Below are 19,448 nucleotides of genomic sequence, written 5' to 3'. Positions count from 1 at the left end.
CCTGGCCAAGGCTTTCGACTCTGTCAATCACAACATTCTTATTGGCAGACTCAACAGCCTTGGTTTCTCAAAATAATTGCTTCGCCTGGTTCACCAACTACTTTTCAGACAGAGTCAGTGTGTCAAATCGGAGGGCCTGTTGTCCGGACCTCTGGCAGTCTCTATGGGGGTGCCACAGGGTTCAATTCTCAGGCCGACTCTCTTCTCTGTATACATCAATGATGTCGCTCTCGCTGCTGGTGATTCTCTGATCCACCTCTATGCAGACGACACCATTCTGCATACCTCTGGCACTTCTTTGGACATTGTGTTAACTAACCTCCAGACGAGCTTCAATGCCATACAACTCTCCTTCCGTGGCCTCCAACTGCTCTTAAATGCAAGTAAAACTAAATGCATGCTCTTCAACCGATCGCTACCCGCCCGCCCGTCCAGCATCACTACTCTGGATGGTTCTGACTTAGAATGTGTGGACAACTACAAATACCTAGGTGTCTGGTTAGACTGTAAATTATCTGGTATTGATTTGATTTGCACTTTTCGCACAAGTTCATCCGTCTCTATGAGACAGAATGCGTCTCCTTCCTGAGCGATATTACGGCTGTGTGGTCCCATGGTCTTTATACTTGCATACTATTGTTTGTACAGATGAACGTGGTACCTTCAGGCGTTAGGAAATTGCTCCCAAGGATGAACCAGACTTGTGGAGGTCTACAATTGTTTTTCTGAGTTCTTAGCTGATTTATTTTAATTTTCCCATGATGTCAAACAAAGAGGCACTGAGTTTGATGGTAGGCCTTGAAATACACCCATAGGTACACCTCCAATTGACTCAAATTATGTCAATTAGCCTATCAGAAGCTTCTAAAGCCATGACATCATTTTCTGGAATTTTCCAAGCTGTTTAAAGGCACAGTCAACTTAGTGTATGTAAACTTCTGACTCACTGGAATTGTGATTAAGTGAAATAATCTGTCTGTAAACAATTGTTGGAAAAATGTCTTATCATGCAACCAACTTGCCAAAACTGTAGTTTGCTAATAAGAAATTTGTGGAGTTGTTGAAAAACGAGTTTTAATGACTAACCTAAGTGTATGTGAACTTCCGACTTCAACTGTATGTGCGAATGGATTCTCGGCCCTCACTAGCATGCCAACGAAATACAGGCACAGACTGTGTGGAAAATAATTTAAGACTGAGACTCTCTCCAATACAACCCAACATCCTTTCAAGCACACCCTTCTCATTAACCTGTGGTGAGTTTTTCGCCGTTTCTGATGAACAAATAAGGTTTTATATGTAAGATGGCTAAATAAAGATAACAATATCCATCAGCCTTATGGTGCCTGGAAAAATTGGAGTACTCTAATTTTGCAAAAGAGTTCCCTAACTGCCCTCCCAGTGAAGGAAGGGCACCCTGTGTGAAACATTCTTTTTTTTCAGATTTTCACTTTCAAGATTCTTAGTTTAAAAAAATATAAATAATAATTTTACCAACACCTCTGACAAAAAAAAATGCAATACCTGGTTTGCGTATCCATTGTTGCCTCTATTGCCTCAGTTAGCATTTACTGGTAGATATCATATGCTAAAATGTATTTTCTACCCTACCGGCTACCCATGTAATTTAGAGCTGCTAAGTCGTATACCTCCACTAAACTACTTTGATTCGCATCAAAAAAGTGTGTATACGGCTTATACCTGCGTATACCTTCCACTGCACCACAGGCCCTTTGTGTTTTGCAAAAAGTGCACTTCCCCTACATGAGTGAGCTAGTATTATGCTTACTATCCTTTCAGAATCACAAACCTGTCGCACACTGAAGGCCTATAGGTTTGCCACTGTGCAAACATGTCTATAATACATATAAAGACTGTTAAGAGATTGTTTCAAGAAAGGAGTGTATATATTTGGCCTGGCGAAGCGGTTTTATGCTCTGACTGAATTGAAGCTGATAATTCTGACTAGAAGAAATTGAGTCTTCACTATCGAGACCGAGTCAAAGGTATCCGAGACAAGAATGTAGTCTGGAGACCGCTCCCTAGTACTTCAACACTGATTCTGTCCATAGCTGTAAACCATATAGTTAAAAGCCTCTCCCAACTTCTCTCTGTTACTCGCCTGTTTTTCCTGCCCTCCTCTCTTTGCTCTGTTCTTCTCCCTCTATTTCTCCCAACCTATTTCTTTCACAGTTCCTCAGTTTACATATCAAAGCAATCAGTGTTGGAAGTTAATTCAATGAAACTGAACAAATTGTTAGTTGTCTATTGGTTAACATGCTGAAAGAAGTCATCTGTTTTTAAGGCCATGCCTTCAACACATTTGCAGAGACCGAGGATCTGCCCCAGGTTTAGGAGGACAACATGACACGTTTATCTGGGCTGGTTATGCAAATGCACGCCCTTAACATGCATTATCAGCTGGTTATATAACACTTTTATCTTTTAGACTCAGATGTAATATTGAAACACCAAAACAATAATGATTTCCCCCGTCAACTGGTTGATAACAATAACACTTGGCACACTAAACGTCATGAAAGAGGTCATAGTTTGTCGGCATTTGTTTTGTAGCAACTAGTGGTATTCTTCTAATAGTAGAGTGGAGAGTTTTGGGCTAGCAGCACCAAGCCCGAGTGGTCTCTGAAGTTTACAGCCAGTTCTTCAGGTCTTTTTTCTGTGTGGGTTACTCAGATCTTTTTTTGCCAGTCATTCATATCTGTTGTTCAGAAAATCTTAACACATGAAACAAAGTCAGCAAAACTCTCACCATAAGTAGAAACTAAGGGAGACAGAGGTAGAGAAATATAAACCAACTTGAGATGTTCGGACTGTGAGAGACCAGTATATAATTCTATTGAATCGGTACAGCATGTGTCCTCTCTCTCTCTCTGTGAGAATAACCTAAAAGCATTCAAGTGGGTCTGCGGGAAAGGGGAAAATAAAAACTCTATTCAATAGAGGCTATTCAATAGATCTTTTTATATAATTTCAGAGAAAAGGGTAGAGCTTCTTTTCACAAATATCTTACCCAACTTTTCTTTAGCCTATAAATGCCTACTGGCCTTTAATTGAAAGCGAAATATTCTGAGCACTTGTAAAAATTGTGAATGTACATGGAGGATTTGACACCTGTATAGGGTTTGTTTGAATACCCTTTGGTTGTTGCCTTAGTGTATATAATTTGCTGAGTGCACAAAATATTAGGAACACCTTCCTAATATTGAGTTGCACCCCCTTTTGCCCCACGAACCACCTCAATTCGTCGAGGCATGGACTCTACAAGGTGTCAAAAGTGTTTCACAGTTAGTACATTGTTGTAGTCAGACATGAGTTAGCTAGTCCCACCATAGCTCCGTCCAATATTTATTTGTGCCCCAGACATGGGTTGCACCCATAGACTTGAAACAAGTTTGTGTGTTCTAGCTGTGCAGAGAAGGGAAGTGAGCTCAGTGAGATATTTCAGCGCTGGTCTTCATTGGCTGTGTCCATTTACTCTTGGTTTTCGTTCTTTTTAATCAGTGATTTGATAATGACCTGAGTAACTAGGTGTGTGCACTCAAGGCAATCACTGTGACCATAATTGATCATTGCAGAGTAGAAATGATAGTTAGCAGGTCGGTGGTTCATGAGATTTGAGTTGTGTAGCAGCTCAGCCTCAAGGTCTGGACAGGACTGTGTGCCCGCCCTACCCCTTACGTTCCTCTGCAGCGGGCTCAGTCAGCCATGTTGACATTGAGGTAATGGCAGGGTCAGCCTGTCCCTCTTCTTCCTTCTTATCTCTCTGACTCAATGGCTAGCTGGTGGCGCTAACGTCAACCAGATTACACAATTCTGATTACACTCTCTCACAACCTCTATTTTGTATCGTCTGAGATTCCCATAGATTGGAAAGGTGCCACAGTCATCCCCCTCTTCAAAGGGGGTGACACTCTAGACCCAAACTGCTACAGACCTATATCTATCCTACCCTGCCTTTCTAAGGTCTTCAAAAGCCACGTTAACAAACAGATTACCGACCAGTTCGAATCCCAGCGTAACTACTCCGCTATGCAATCTGGTTTCAGAGCTGGTCATGGGTGCACCTCAGCCACGCTCAAGGTCCTAAATGATATCATAACCGCCACCGATAAAAGGCAGTACTGTGCAGCCGTATTCATCGACCTGGCCAAGGCTTTCGACTCTGTCAATCACAACATTCTTATTGGCAGACTCAACAGCCTTGGTTTCTCAAAATAATTGCTTCGCCTGGTTCACCAACTACTTTTCAGACAGAGTCCGTGTCAAATCGGAGGGCCTGTTGTCCGGACCTCTGGCAGTCTCTATGGGGGTGCCACAGGGTTAAATTCTCAGGCCGACTCTCTTCTCTATATACATCAATGATGTCGCTCTCGCTGCTGGTGATTCTCTGATCCACCTCTATGCAGACGACACCATTCTGCATACCTCTGGCACTTCTTTGGACATTGTGTTAACTAACCTCCAGACGAGCTTCAATGCCATACAACTCTCCTTCCGTGGCCTCCAACTGCTCTTAAATGCAAGTAAAACTAAATGCTTAGAATGCTTAGACTTAGAATGTGTGGACAACTACAAATACCTAGGTGTCTGGTTAGACTGTAAATTATCCTTCCAGACTCATATTAAGCATCTCCAATCCAAATTAAATCTAGAATTCGCAACAAAGCATCCTTCACTCATGCTGCCAAACACACCCTCGTAAAACTGACCATCCTACCGATCCTCGACTTTGGCGATGTCATTTACAAAATAGCCTCCAACTCTCTACTCAACAAATTGGATGCAGTCTATCACAGTGCCATTCATTTTGTCACCAAAGCCCCATATACTACCCACCACTGCAACCTGTACGCTCTCGTTGGCTGGCCCTCGCTTCATACTCGTCGCCAAACCCACTGGCTCCAGGTCATCTACAAGTCTCTGCTAGGTAAAGCCCCGCCTTATCTCAGCTCACTGGTCACCTTAGCAGCACCCACCCGTAGCACGCGCTCCAGCAGGTATATCTCACTGGTCACCCCCAAAACCAATTCTTCCTTTGGCCCCCTCTCCTTCCAGTTCTCTGCTGCCGATGACTGACTGGATTGAACTGCAAAAATCACTGAAGCTGGAGACCCATATCTCCCTCACTAGCTTTAAGCACCAGCTGTCAGAGCAGCTCACAGATCACTGCACCTGTACATAGCCCATCTGTAAACAGCCCATCCAACTACCTCATCCCCATACTGTATTTTATTTATCTTGCTCAGTTGCACCCCAGTATCTCTACTTTCACATGCATCTTCTGCACATTCTACCATTCCAGTGTTTAATTGCTATATTGTAATTACTTTGCCACCATGGACTATTTATTACCTTACCTCCCTTATCCTACCTCATTTGTACATACTGTATATAGACTTTTTTTGTACTGTATTATTGATTGTATGTTTGTTTATTCCATGTGTAACTCTGTTTTTGTATGTGTCGAACTGCTTTGATTTATCTTGGCCAGGTCGCAGTTGCAAATGAGAACTTGTTCTCAACTAGCCTACCTGGTTAAATAAAGGTGAAAAAAATAATATTACACTCAGGTTATAATGTCAACCAAGCTATATTCACGACCTAGCATTAGACGATGTTGCCCTTTGCACCAAAATGACTTTCTACACTGAAATGCAACAGGGTTTTCCCAAACTCTGTCCCCGGGACCCCAAGTGCACATTTTTGTTTTTTCCATGAGCACTACCCAGCTGATTCAACTAATCATCATGATTTGATTATTTGAATCAGCTGTGTAGTGCTAGGGCAAAAACCAAAACGTGCACCCCTTAAGGTCCGCAGGACCGAGTTTGTGAAACGCTGCCACACAGTAACAGCACAGCTTCTCCCACCAAGTTGAAGCTCGAACTGCTCCTGCACATGCTGCACACGGCTCCTGTACAGACAATGAAAGATATCAAATTCAAATCAAATTTTATTGGCTGCATACACGGGTTTAGCAGATGTTATTGCGGGTGTAGCGAAATTCTTCTGTTTCTTGCTCCAACAGTGCAGTAATATCTAACAATACACACAATCTAAAGTTAAAGGAATGGATTTAAGAATATATAAATATTTGGACTAGCAATGTCAGAGTGGCATAGACTAAGACACAGTAGGATAGAATATAGTATATACAGTTAGTATATCAGCCAAGACCTCAGAAAACAATTGTAGACCTCCACATGTCTGGTTCATCCTTGGGAGCAATTTCCAAACGCCTGAAGGTACCACGTTCATTTGTACAAACTGTAGTATGCAAGTATAATCACCATGGGACCAAGCAGCCATCACACCGCTCAGGAAGGAGATGCGTTCTGTCTCCTAGAGATAAACGTACTTTGGTGCGACAAGTGCAAATCAATCCCAGAACAACAGCAAAGGACCTTGTGAAGATGCTGGAGGAAACTGGTACAAAAGTATCTATATCCACAGTAAAACTAGTGCTATATCGACATAACCTGAAAGGCCGCTCAGCAAGGAAGAAGCCACTGTTCCAAAACCACCATCAGAAAGCCAGACTACAGTTTGCAAATGCACATGGGGACAAAGATTGTACTTTTTGGAGAAATGTCCTCATGTCTGATGAAACAAAAATAGAACTGTTTAGCCATAATGACCACCGTTATGTTTGGAGGAAAAAGGGGGAGGCTTGCAAGCTGAAGAACACCATCCCAACCGTTAAGCACGTGGGTGGCAGCATCATGTTGTGGGGGTTATTTACTGCAGGAGGGACTCGTGCACTTCACAAAATAAATGGCATCATGAGGATGGAAAATTGATGTGGATCTATTGAAGCAACATCTCAAGACATCAGTCAGGAAGTTAAAGCTTGGTTACAAATGGGTCTTCCAAATGGACAATGACCACAAGCATACTTCCGAAGTTGTGGCAAAATGGCTTAAGGACAACAAAGTCAAGGTATTGGAGTGGCCATCACAAAGCCCTGACCTCAATCCCACAGAAAATGTGTTGGTAGAACTGATAAGCATGTGCGAGCAAGGAGGCCTACTAACCTGACTCAGTTACACCAGCTCTGTCAGGAGGAATGGGCCAAAATGCACCCAACTTATTGTGGGAAGCTTGTGGAAGGCTACCCAAAACATTTGACCCAAGTTCAACAATTTAAAGGCAATGCTACCAAATAATAATTGAGTGTATGTAAACTTCGGACCCACTGGGAATGTGATGAGAGAAATAAAAGCTGAAATAAATAATTAATTTACTATTGTTCTGACATTTCACATTCTTAAAGTAAAGTTGTGATCCTAACTGACCTAAGACAGGAAATGTTTACCTTGATTACATGTCAGGAATTGTGGAAAACAAAGTTTAAATGTATTTGGCTAAGGTGTATGTAAACTTCTGACTTCAGCTGTATATATGATTTGAGTAATGCAAAATATTTAAACAATACATCACCCTAAAAGACCCTCTTCATTTATACAGTGGATTCTGAAATGGCAACATACACTCTGGTACAGCATGCCTTTTCACCCACACAGTGCCCAACACCTCCCTAACACAATAGCATTGTTGAGTTTTTGACATGACAGTTTTCACTCATTCTCCGAGGTGAATGAGGAGGCTTGATGTAAGTTGGTGGGCGGCGGTGGTTGCATTGGAGTTATCAATCGGTGTTGAAGAAAAACAATGTTTGTGAAAAACTGCAATCAAACCTCACTCCCATCCACCTTTCACACTCACCAACACTACAGGTGCCTCACTCCTATGCCCATTTTAATAAGCAGCCTCTCAGGCCTAGAGGTGGAAAATGCAACTGATGTAGAATGGGTGCCAGCCCATTAGCCAGCAGGGCCGAAGGACCCCTTTTCACCCCTCGGGTGTTTTATTGAGTGCCCGAGTTGGCCTGATGGTCACAGCCCAGAACAATCAACCAGACCATGAGTCAGCAAGAATGAAAGGAGCTTAGCAGAACTAGCTGACAAAGGATAAGAAAAGAGGGGTGAAGGGATGAGAGGAGAAGCACAATATAATAAAAGGGAGATGTACTGACCATTTGGGCAGGTAAAAAATAAATAATAAAAATAAGTTTTACAGGGTGGAATGGAAAGGAAGTAAGATTACTTTTCATTTCAATGGAAAAGTGAAATGGAGGGGAGATAAGGGCGAGGGAGCACATCATGAGAGGGAAGCAAAAAATGTGAAACAAAGTGAAGAGAAACGTGATGGGGATTCTGCATGAAGCCTCACGTGTAGTAGTCTGGTATTCAAGGTTCCACCTTTGCTCATCTGAATGAATAGTTTGAATTCTGAATTTTCACTATAAAGCAACATTGGGCAACTCTTCATCTTAGATGGTAGCTACTCCATGTCTTTCCATTGGCTGCCGACATAACAATCTATGAATGTTGTTATTGCCAAGGTTACTTTGTTACTACTTCAGACTGTCAAGTGGACCAGGGACGTTGAGATGATTGTTGAATTTAATGGGGCAATCTGCAGTTCAAACAACAAGATTGTGACCACCCCGGAGGTGTTTTGGTATGTAGCTGAGGGATGGGGCTGGAGAAATGTAATCACTCTCAAATTCATAGTCCTTGCATTCACACCGCTGTCTGACTATCCATGAGATCAAAATGATAGTTTAAACCATGTTTTGAGACTATACAGTGATTTATTAAGATTTTAGATTGTAGTTATGGGGTGAACAAGCTTATATTTTGGGTTTTTATGGGATACAACAATTGATCTCACAAGGCATTTAGAAATTATAATCTGCAGTAATCAATACCATTTAATATACCATTCATTTTAAAGTCCATAAATAAAATCACAAAATTATATTCTTATGAGCTGTGGCACCATACAGCCCTTTGCATATAATTGGGCCACCATGATCTTATCTTACATTTAATCGTAATGAGTTATATTTAGCCTAATTTATTAGCTTGGATGTTTAGCGTTCCTTTGGATATGACAGCTATGGAGCGTGTGTGTGTACACTCACATTTTTTGCAGTTAGCTCCAAACCCAGCCACACATGCATGCACACCCACACCCACAGGTTTTTTTCCTGGCTCAAAAAGGGGCTTAAGTGGTGAGCGTGGTGGCGTCGTGGCAATGACCATGGTCAGCCCGTTGGCGTGGCTGAATTCGGTCCCGGGCAAGAACATTTTTCAGGCCCCCATCTTGTGTTTTACAGCCAATTTCCTGCAATAAAAAATATATACAGTGGGGAGAACAAGTATTTGATACACTGCTGATTTTGCAGGTTTTCCTACTTACAAAGCATGTATAGGTCTGTAATTTTTATCGTGGTACACTTCAACTGTGAGAGACGGAATCTAAAACAAAAATCCAGAGAATCACATTGTATGATTTTTAAGTAATTAATTTGCACAGAATTCCGAGGTACGCCATAAAGGACGAACCACTGTATGCATTTTTACTTAACATTCATATGTCCTACAACCAGCTGCAGTGGGTTTAGAGCTAGACTGTTTGTTTTTTCAGGGTTTCCTATGAATTAGGAATTCACCTGGATAAACAAGACAATGTTAAAGGCCAGATTCAATATGGTAGCCTCAATGCCCAACCCAGGTGTTCATTAATTCAAAACCTAATTTGCACTCACTGTATATAGACTTTTTCTACTGTATTATTGACTATGTTTTGTTTATTCCTTGTGTAACTCTGTGTTGTTGTATGTGTCAAACTGCTCTGCTTTATCTTGGCCAGGTCGAAGTTGCAAATGAGAACTTGATCTCAACTTGCCTACCTGGTTAAATAAAGGTGAAATAAATAAGTGTTGGAGATTTTGAGAATCTGCATTACTTACACTACCGGTCAAAAGTTTGAGAACACCTACTCATTCAAGAGTTTTTCTTTATTTTTAAAATTTTATACATTGTAGAAAAATAGTGAAGACTTCAAAACTATGAAATAGCACATGGAATCATGTAGTAACAAAAAAAAGTGTTAAACAAATCACAATAGATTTTCGATTCTTCAAATAGTCACCCTTTGCTTTGATGACAGCTTTGCACACTCTTGGCATTCTCTCAATCAAGATGGCGCATCAGTAAGACGTATTTGTTTTTGTCCCATGTAAATATTCAGTCTTTTTCGTTTTTCTGGTATACATTTCATTATAGTTCAATCTCTTTTTTTACCATTTTCGAAGTAAATATACCTTCCTGCAACCCGCCTCGCACAATGTGGTACGAATCTGATATTTTTTAGACCTAATAACTGGAACCTCCATCAGAAGCTAGCCAGCTAATTAGCTACTAGCTATTTATGTCATTGTTAGCCACTGCTAGTGGTCTTTACCTTTAGCACGGACACCAGACACTTTAGCCCGGATAATACCTGCCAGTCTGCACAGTGCGATATCAGCCCTGAGCATATCGGACAGCTACTTTTTTCCACTACATCACCGGATTCCTGCCGCAAGCTCTGGGCCATTGCACCGGATCTTCGCAGCTAGCTAGCTGCTACCATGTGGCTATTGTGGCTAACACCCTTGTCCAGAAGTATGCACCAGTTAGCCTCGAGTTAGGCCCATCAGCTAGCAAGCGAAGTACACCAACTACAATGCCTCTCTTGCCAATCCTCCCGCCTATCCATCATTACTGGTCTGCTGATCTGCTGACGTAATTCGGCCAACGTGCTCTCAACCGGCCTAAGCATCGTGGATGTGGTGAAGATCCATCTGCCAGCCCCGGCCCGCTAGCTTCATGAAAACGGTCTCCCTCTCACCTAGCGTAGCAATTGACTACGGAACGGCTCCCTGTTTCATCTATTGCTGCTCATTGGCCCTATAATCACACGGCTACACAGCTGATGCCTGCTGGACTGTTCATTAACACGGTACTTCATTTTTTTATCTGTCGGCCCCAGCCTGGAATTCAGGCCCTGTATGTAGCTAACTGACCCTCACTGCCCATTTATCACCATTTACCCATTGTTGTCTTAGCTGTTAACCATTGTTGTCTCACCCGTGGTCTTAGCTCTTCCAATCAACACCTGTGATTGCTTTATGCCTCTCTCTGTCCGTATGCCTTGTATACTGTTGTTTAGGGCAGCTCTCATTGTTTTATTTTACTGTGGAGCCCCTAGTCCTGCTCAACATGCCTCAGATAGCCCCCGTGTCCCACCCCCACACATGCAGAGACTGCACCTAGCTTAACTAACACCTCCAGAGATGCAACCTCTCTCATTGTCACTCAATGCCTAGGTTTACCCCCACTGTACTCGCACCCTACCTTTCCCTTGTCTGTACACTATTCCCTGAATCTATCCCTCCAAGCCCAGAAATCTGCTCCTTTTATTCTCTGTTCCCAAAGCACTAGATGACCAGTTCTTAAATCCTTTAGCCGTACCCTCATCCTACTCCTCCTCTGTTCCTCTGGTGATGTAGAGGTTAATTCTTAGGGCTAGGCGTCCTGTCAACTGGACACCTGTTGACAACATCCGGTGAAATTGGAGGGCGCGCAATTAAAATAAATAATTGTAATATTAAACATTTCTGAACATAAAAGTATCTTATATCGGTTAAAATCTTAAATTATTGTAATCTACCTGCATTGTTCGATTTACAATAGGCTTTACAGTGAAAGCATACCATGCAAATGTTGAGGACGGCGCCCCACATCAACATATTTTTCAACCAGCACAGGCTTCATAAAATCACAAATGGCGATTAAATAATCACTTACTTTTTGAAAATCTTCCACTGTTTGCAGAACCAAGGGTCCCAGCTACAACATGCATGGTTGTTTTGTTAGATAAAATCCTTCTTTATATCCCCAAAAGTCTGTTAAGTTGGCGCCGTTGATTTCAGTAATCCACTCGTTCAAAATGCAGACAAAGGAATCCAAAAAGCTACCGCTAAACTTTGTTAAAACAAATGTAATCTATGTAATCCTCAGGTACCCTAAAATGTAAATAAACTATAATATTTCCTACGGAAAGAAGTATGATCAATAGAAAAGGAAAATTAGCAAGTGCGTGTCCTCTTCCTCGCTCGCCCACAGACTGATATCCAACTGTGACTCCTGGTACCAAAACTCAAAATTCTTCCTCGTTTTTTGGAAGAAACAAGCCTGAAATCTTGAACAAAGACTGTTGACATGTCCTGGAAGCCATAGGAATTGCAATCTGTGAGCCGAAATTACATAGGATCCATAGCTTTCCATTGAAAGAGCATGAAAAAAAAAAAGTATTTCTGTTTTGGTTTGTCTTGTGATTTTCGGGCTACCATATCAATTGTGTTATTGTCTCATACCTTATTTTAAAATGTATACAAACTTCAAAGTATTTTATATCCAATGATGCTAATTATATGCATATCATGGCTTCTGGGCCTGACTAACAGGCAGTTTACTTTGGGCACATCAGTCAGGCGGAAACTCTTAAAAAAGGGCCCTAGCCCTAAGATGTGTTAACCCAGGGCCTGTGTGCCCCCAGGCACTCTCATTTCTGTAACCGTAAAAGCCTTGGGTTCATGCATGTTAACATCAGAAGCCTCCTCCCTGAGTTTGCTTTATTCACTGCTTTAGCACACTCCGCCAACCCTGATGTCCTAGCCGTGTCTGAATCCTGGCTTAGAAAGGCCACCAGAAATTCTGAAATTTCCATCCCCAATTACAACATTTTCCGTCAAGACAGAACTGCTAAAGGGGGAGGAATTGCAATCTACTGTAGAGAGAGCCTGCCGAGTTCTGTCATACTATCCAGGTCTGTGCCCAAACAATTCGAGCTTCTACTTTTAAAAATCCATATCTCCAGAAATAAGTCCCTCACTGTTGCCTCTTGCTATAGACCCCCCCTCTGCTGCCAGCTGTGCCCTGGACACCGTATGTGAATTGATTGCCCCCCATTTATCGTCAGAGTTCGTACTGCTAGGTGACCTAAATTGGGATATGTGTGTTATTAGTAGTCCAGTGAACAGGTCAGGATTCCATAGCCAGAACAGTTGAAACTGGAGCAGCAGCACGGCCAGGTGGACAGCAAGGAGTCATCATGCCAGAGACAGAGAGAGAGAGAGAGAGACTCCAGATATAACAAACCAAATGACACATTTCCACCGGTGTAATGTCCAATGCTTGTGTTTCTTGGCCCAACCAAGTCTCTTCTTATTGGTTTCTTTTCAGCAATTCGACCATGAACAGTTGATGTTAAGATGCGTCTGTTACTTGAACTCTGAAGCATTTTTTGGGGCTGCAATTTCTGAAGCTGGTAACTCTAATGAACTTATCCTCTGCAGCAGAGGTATCTCTGGGTCTGCCTTTCCTGTGGCGGTCCTCGTCAGAGCCAGTTTCATCATGGCGCTTGATGGTTTTTGCAACTGTACATGAAGAAACTTTCAAAGTTCTTGAAAATGTTACGTATTGACTGACTTTCATGTCTTAAAGTAATGATGGACTGTCATTTTCTCTTTGCTTGGTTGAGCTGTTCTTGCCATAATATGGACTTGTTTGTTTTCCAAATAGGGCTATCTTCTGTATACCACCCCTACCTTGTCACAACACATGTTATTTCATAGTTTTGATGTCTTCACTATATTCTACAATGTAGAAAATAGTACAAATAAAGAAAAACCCTGGAATCAGTAGGTGTGTCCATACTTTTGACCGGTGGTGTATATTTAGAATTAAAGTGCTTTAGATTCATGATTTCACTCTTGATTTAAAATGATTATGGATGGATAACCGATTTGATAGTCTCGATCTCCTGCTCAAATAATGCAATGTTTGTTTGTCTCCATAGCCGATTCGTCCTCACGATAGCCAGTGGAGTCAGACTGTAGGAGCACAAACAACGGTTTGCATGGAAACCATTGCTGCTGGTTTTGTAGCGTTGAATTTCAATATAGGATTCAGCCCTTCTGTCTCGTCGAGTGGGGATAAGGTCATTCTCTCTCTCTCGTTCTGTCTCTCTCTGTCTCTCTCTGTGTGTGTGTGTTTCATAACCATTTTGTCTAGAATTCTAAACTCTGGCTTTTCTCTGCACCCTGCATGTATTATTTTCCCCAAGGCTTTGACTACTCAGGGCTGCGTACTGTAGCATAGGTAGCCAAGTGGTTAAGGGCGTTGGGCCAGTAACTGAAAAGTCTCTAGTTCGAATCCCTGAACTGACAAGGTGAAAACCCTGTCTGTGCCCTTGAGCAAGGCAATTAACCCTAGTTGTTCCTGTAAGTTGCTCTGGATAAGAGCATCTGCTAAATGACTGAAATATAAATGTCTAGTGGAACAACGGCCACGGTGTGCTATAGATGAGGTTCACCTTGACAGGGGAGAAGGTATTAGTATCGCTTTTTAGACAAGACAGTAATGGTTTTGTCTTTTGGTTGTTTAGTTATATATCAACTGTGCATCTAGACTGTCGAAGGCTGACATTTCTGGTATAGTCTGTGTGATCGGATGAGATAGAAATAGGATCTAATCGAAGACCTAAGACCGATGCTCTAATTTCATTTTCTGAAATGGTTAAACAGTAAATAGCATAGCTGTAGGAGGGGAGGAGGAGTTCTAATGTGTAGCCAGTTATGCATGTGATTAGGGCATGTTCTGTTCCCTCTGTTTCCCTGGGCTGGGGACAGGGACGGAGCGCGGCCGTGCATTAATACGGGGCATGAATCTCATGTGGTGATTAGGCTGGTTCTAAGGCCCTGTCAGAGAACCGGGCCCCGGGGGACTGAGCCTGCACCCACTAAGACACTCAGTACCTCTGTAATAGAGCCCACACAAACACATTTAAGAGCTCCTAATGCATCATATCAGAGACGAGCCAGGACCTTGTTGTCTGAAATACACCCGTGGTAAGTAACTGGATGGAGTGGCTTGTCCAGGCTGTTACCTAAGCCTTGATTGAATCTGTGAATGGTGCTGGCACAGAATGCATTCACACAGTGTGGTAAAGCTTTGATCTACCTGTGTATTTATAGTATCTTCTGTCATAAAGCATATAAGGTACAGTTAACTCTCAAAATAATGGAAACACTTAGTAATTGAGGGATACAAAAGGAATTAAAGGCAGGTACTTTCATACATATGTGGTTCCTGAGTTAATTAAGCAATTAATATCCCATTATGCTTAGAGTCAATACATGTTAGAAATACCAACAACAGTCGTCTTGGGTAAGTAAGTCTCATAAGCTACCTGTGTTGTGCAATATTTGCCCATTTTATTATTTTCATAATTCTTCAAGCTCTGTCAAGGTGTTGGGGATCATGGTTAAACAGACATTTTAAAGTCTTGCCATAGATTTTCAGACAGATTTAAGTCAAAGCTGTGACTTGGCCACTCTGGAACATTCATTGTCTTCTTGGTAAGCAACTCCAGTGTAGATGTGACCTTGTGTTGTAGGTTATTGTCCTGCTGAAAGGTGAATTCCTCTCCCAGTGTCAGTTGTAAAGCAGACTGATACATGTTTTCCTCTGGGATTTTGCCTGTGCTAAGCTCCATCCAATGTCTTTTCATCCTGAAAAACTCCCCAGTCTTTGCCGATGTCAAGCATACCCATACCATGATGCAGCCACTACCATGCTTGAAAATAAGGAGGTACAGTGCCTTGCGAAAGTATTCGGCCCCCTTGAACTTTGCGACCTTTTGCCACATTTCAGGCTTCAAACATAAAGATATAAAACTGTATTTTTTTGTGAAGAATCAACAACAAGTGGGACACAATCATGAAGTGGAACGACATTTATTGGATATTTCAAACTTTTTTAACAAATCAAAAACTGAAAAATTGGGCGTGCAAAATTATTCAGCCCCTTTACTTTCAGTGCAGTAAACTCTCTCCAGAAGTTCAGTGAGGATCTCTGAATGATCCAATGTTGACCTAAATGACTAATGATGATAAATACAATCCACCTGTGTGTAATCAAGTCTCCGTATGAATGCACCTGCACTGTGATAGTCTCAGAGGTCCGTTAAAAGCGCAGAGAGCATCATGAAGAACAAGGAACACACCAGGCAGGTCCGAGATACTGTTGTGAAGAAGTTTAAAGCCGGATTTGGATACAAAAAGATTTCCCAAGCTTTAAACATCCCAAGGAGCACTGTGCAAGCGATAATATTGAAATGGAAGGAGTATCAGACCACTGCAAATCTACCAAGACCTGGCCGTCCCTCTAAACTTTCAGCTCATACAAGGAGAAGACTGATCAGAGATGCAGCCAAGAGGCCCATGATCACTCTGGATGAACTGCAGAGATCTACAGCTGAGGTGGGAGACTCTGTCCATAGGACAACAATCAGACGTATATTGCACAAATCTGGCCTTTATGGAAGTGGCAAGAAGAAAGCCATTTCTTAAAGATATCCATAAAAAGTGTCGTTTAAAGTTTGCCACAAGCCACCTGGGAGACACACCAAACATGTGGAAGAAGGTGCTCTGGTCAGATGAAACCAAAATTGAACTTTTTGGCAACAATGCAAAACGTTATGTTTGGCGTAAAAGCAACACAGCTGAACACACCATCCCCACTGTCAAACATGGTGGTGGCAGCATCATGGTTTGGGCCTGCTTTTCTTCAGCAGGGACAGGGAAGATGGTTAAAATTGATGGGAAGATGGATTGAGCCAAATACAGGACCATTCTGGAAGAAAACCTGATGGAGTCTGCAAAAGACCTGAGACTGGGACGGAGATTTGTCTTCCAACAAGACAATGATCCAAAACATAAAGCAAAATCTACAATGGAATGGTTCAATAATAAACATATCCAGGTGTTAAAATGGCCAAGTCAAAGTCCAGACCTGAATCCAATCGAGAATCTGTGGAAAGAACTGAAAACTGCTGTTCACAAATGCTCTCCATCCAACCTCACTGAGCTCGAGCTGTTTTGCAAGAAGGAATGGAACCCCAAGCGACTTACAGCTGTAATCGCAGCAAAAGGTGGCGCTACAAAGTATTAACTTAAGGGGGCTGAATAATTTTGCACGCCCAATTTTTCAGTTTTTGATTTGTTAAAAAAGTTTGAAATATCCAATAATGTCGTTCCACTTCATGATTGTGTCCCACTTGTTGTTGATTCTTCACAAAAAAATACAGTTTTATATCTTTATGTTTGAAGCCTGAAATGTGGCAAAAGGTCGCAAAGTTCAAGGGGGCCGAATACTTTCGCAAGGCACTGTAGTTACTCAGTGATGTGTTGTTGGATTTGCCGCTAACATAAGGCTTTGCACTTAGGCCTAAAAGTGTATTATTATTATTATTATTATTATTATTATTATTATTATTATTATTATTATTATTATTAAAACAGGGCCTTCAGAATGTATTTACCCATTGACTATTTCCCACATTTTGTTGTGCTAGATAGAGCCTGAATTTAAAATGGATTACATCGAGAGATTTTTTATCACTGGCCTACAACCAATACCCCATATTGTCAAAGTGGACTTGTTCTACAATTTTATTTTATTTATTTTATTTTATTTTTATTTCACCTTTATTTAACCAGGTAGGCAAGTTGAGAACAAGTTCTCATTTACAATTGCGACCTGGCCAAGATAAAGCAAAGCAGTTCGACACATACAACGACTCAGAGTTACACATGGAGTAAAACAAACATACAGTCAATAATACAGTATAAACAAGTCTATATACGATGTGAGCAAATGAGGTGAGATAAGGGAGGTAAAGGCAAAAAGGCCATGGTGGCAAAGTAGATACAATATAGCAAGTAAAACACTGGAATGGTAGATTTGCAATGGGAGAATGTGCAAAGTAGAAATAAAAATAATGGGGGTGCAAAGGAGCAAAATAAATAAATTAAATACAGTAGGGAAAGAGGTAGTTGTTTGGGCTAAATTATAGGTGGGCTATGTACAGGTGCAGTAATCTGTGAGCTGCTCTGACAGTTGGTGCTTAAAGCTAGTGAGGGAGATAAGTGTTTCCAGTTTTTTTATTCAGTACAATATTGTAGTTACTCTACAATTTGAACCTAATTGACAGCGTGAAAAGAAGGAAGCCTGTACAGAATAAAAATATCCTAGTTGCAATAAGACACTAAAGTAAAACTGCAAATAATGTGGCCATTTTTTTTTTTTTTAAGTCCTGAATACAAAGTGTTATTTTGGGACAAATTCAAATCCAGAAAAACATCACTAAGAACCACTTCATATTTTCCAGCATGATGGTGGCTGCATCCTGTTATGGGTTTGCACATTTTTACTCCCTTTTTCTCCCCATCTTGTGGTTACATTTTTGTCTCATCGCTGCAACTCCCCAATGGTCTCGAGAGAGGAGAAGGTCGAGTCATGTGTCCTCCAAGACATGAAGCCAGCTGCACCAATGTGTTGGAGGAAACACCGTTCAACTGAAGACTGTCACAAGGAGTCGCTAGAGTACGATGAACCAAATAATGGCCCTCCCCTAACCCGGACGACCCTGGACCAATTGTGCGCCGCCCTATGGGACTCCCGAACGCCCAAACACTGCGATGCAGTGCCTTAGACTGCAACTAGGGAGTTTTTTATGATAAAAAGAAACGGAATAGTTAAACTCAGAGAGGAAAACCTATTTCAGTCTGCTTTCCAACAGACACTGGGATACAAATTTCCCTTTCAGTAGGACAACAAAGTGTGAATAAATCCAAGGGATATGAGTACTTTTGCAAGGCACTGTAGTTTCAGTGCCAATGAGTTTTGAAGTACCTTCTGAATTCCTGTTCAGAAGAGTGCAGAGAAAGTTGACAATGATATTACACAGCTGAGGAACATGCTTCCTGAGAGTATACTTTTTCATATTGCAAGAAAATATACTTAAATATACGTTTTTGAAAGTATACTTAACTTACATACATATATACATACATATATTTGAAGCATACTCAAAGAAATGCATGTGCACAAACATTGGCTTATTCCCCAGCATCATTTTCTGCAGTTGAAGTTTTGATTTATAATATGATATTGTTTCTCATATTTAGCTTATTCAAATATTTTGATATTCATTTTATAACTGAATAATGTAGTACTTTTAATTACATATACATTCCAAATTTTTTTGAAATTATCATTTATTACCAAAAATGTATGTGAACAACTAAAGTGTGAAATCCCAATGGTGCATATATCTCATAAGTGTTCATTGTAAAGGTAACCTTTACATGGCTCAATACAGTAGCTAATGTCATTAATGAGTAGAAGTGTTATTTGTAGAAGTATACATGAAACGCATTATAAATGCACTTTTTTTTAGAAAGAAAATACAGGAATTCTGATTCAAATACCATTTTAGTATATTTCTAATTTATAAGTTGTATTTCATATTATATATTTTTTGTTCTTTATCTAATATAATAACAATAAACTTAAGTTCAAAAAGTGTCTCAATTTAGATGATTTTATATGTATTTAATATACTTAAATGCTAATAAAATGAACATTAAATGCATTACATTTATTTAAAATTGTTCCAATTTAGGT

General features: G+C 41.0%; 1 protein-coding gene across 6 annotated transcripts in view; it reads left to right on the top strand.

The window, feature by feature from the left end:
- Positions 1-19,448, top strand: part of LOC139368030 (phosphatidylethanolamine N-methyltransferase) — a 118,222-nt gene that overhangs the window by 50,862 nt on the left and 47,912 nt on the right. The gene's annotated exons all lie outside the window — the stretch shown is intronic.

The sequence above is a fragment of the Oncorhynchus clarkii genome, chromosome 16 (assembly GCF_045791955.1).
Source record: "Oncorhynchus clarkii lewisi isolate Uvic-CL-2024 chromosome 16, UVic_Ocla_1.0, whole genome shotgun sequence".
Taxonomy (NCBI): domain Eukaryota; kingdom Metazoa; phylum Chordata; class Actinopteri; order Salmoniformes; family Salmonidae; genus Oncorhynchus; species Oncorhynchus clarkii.
This window is presented reverse-complemented; position numbering and strand designations above follow the sequence as displayed.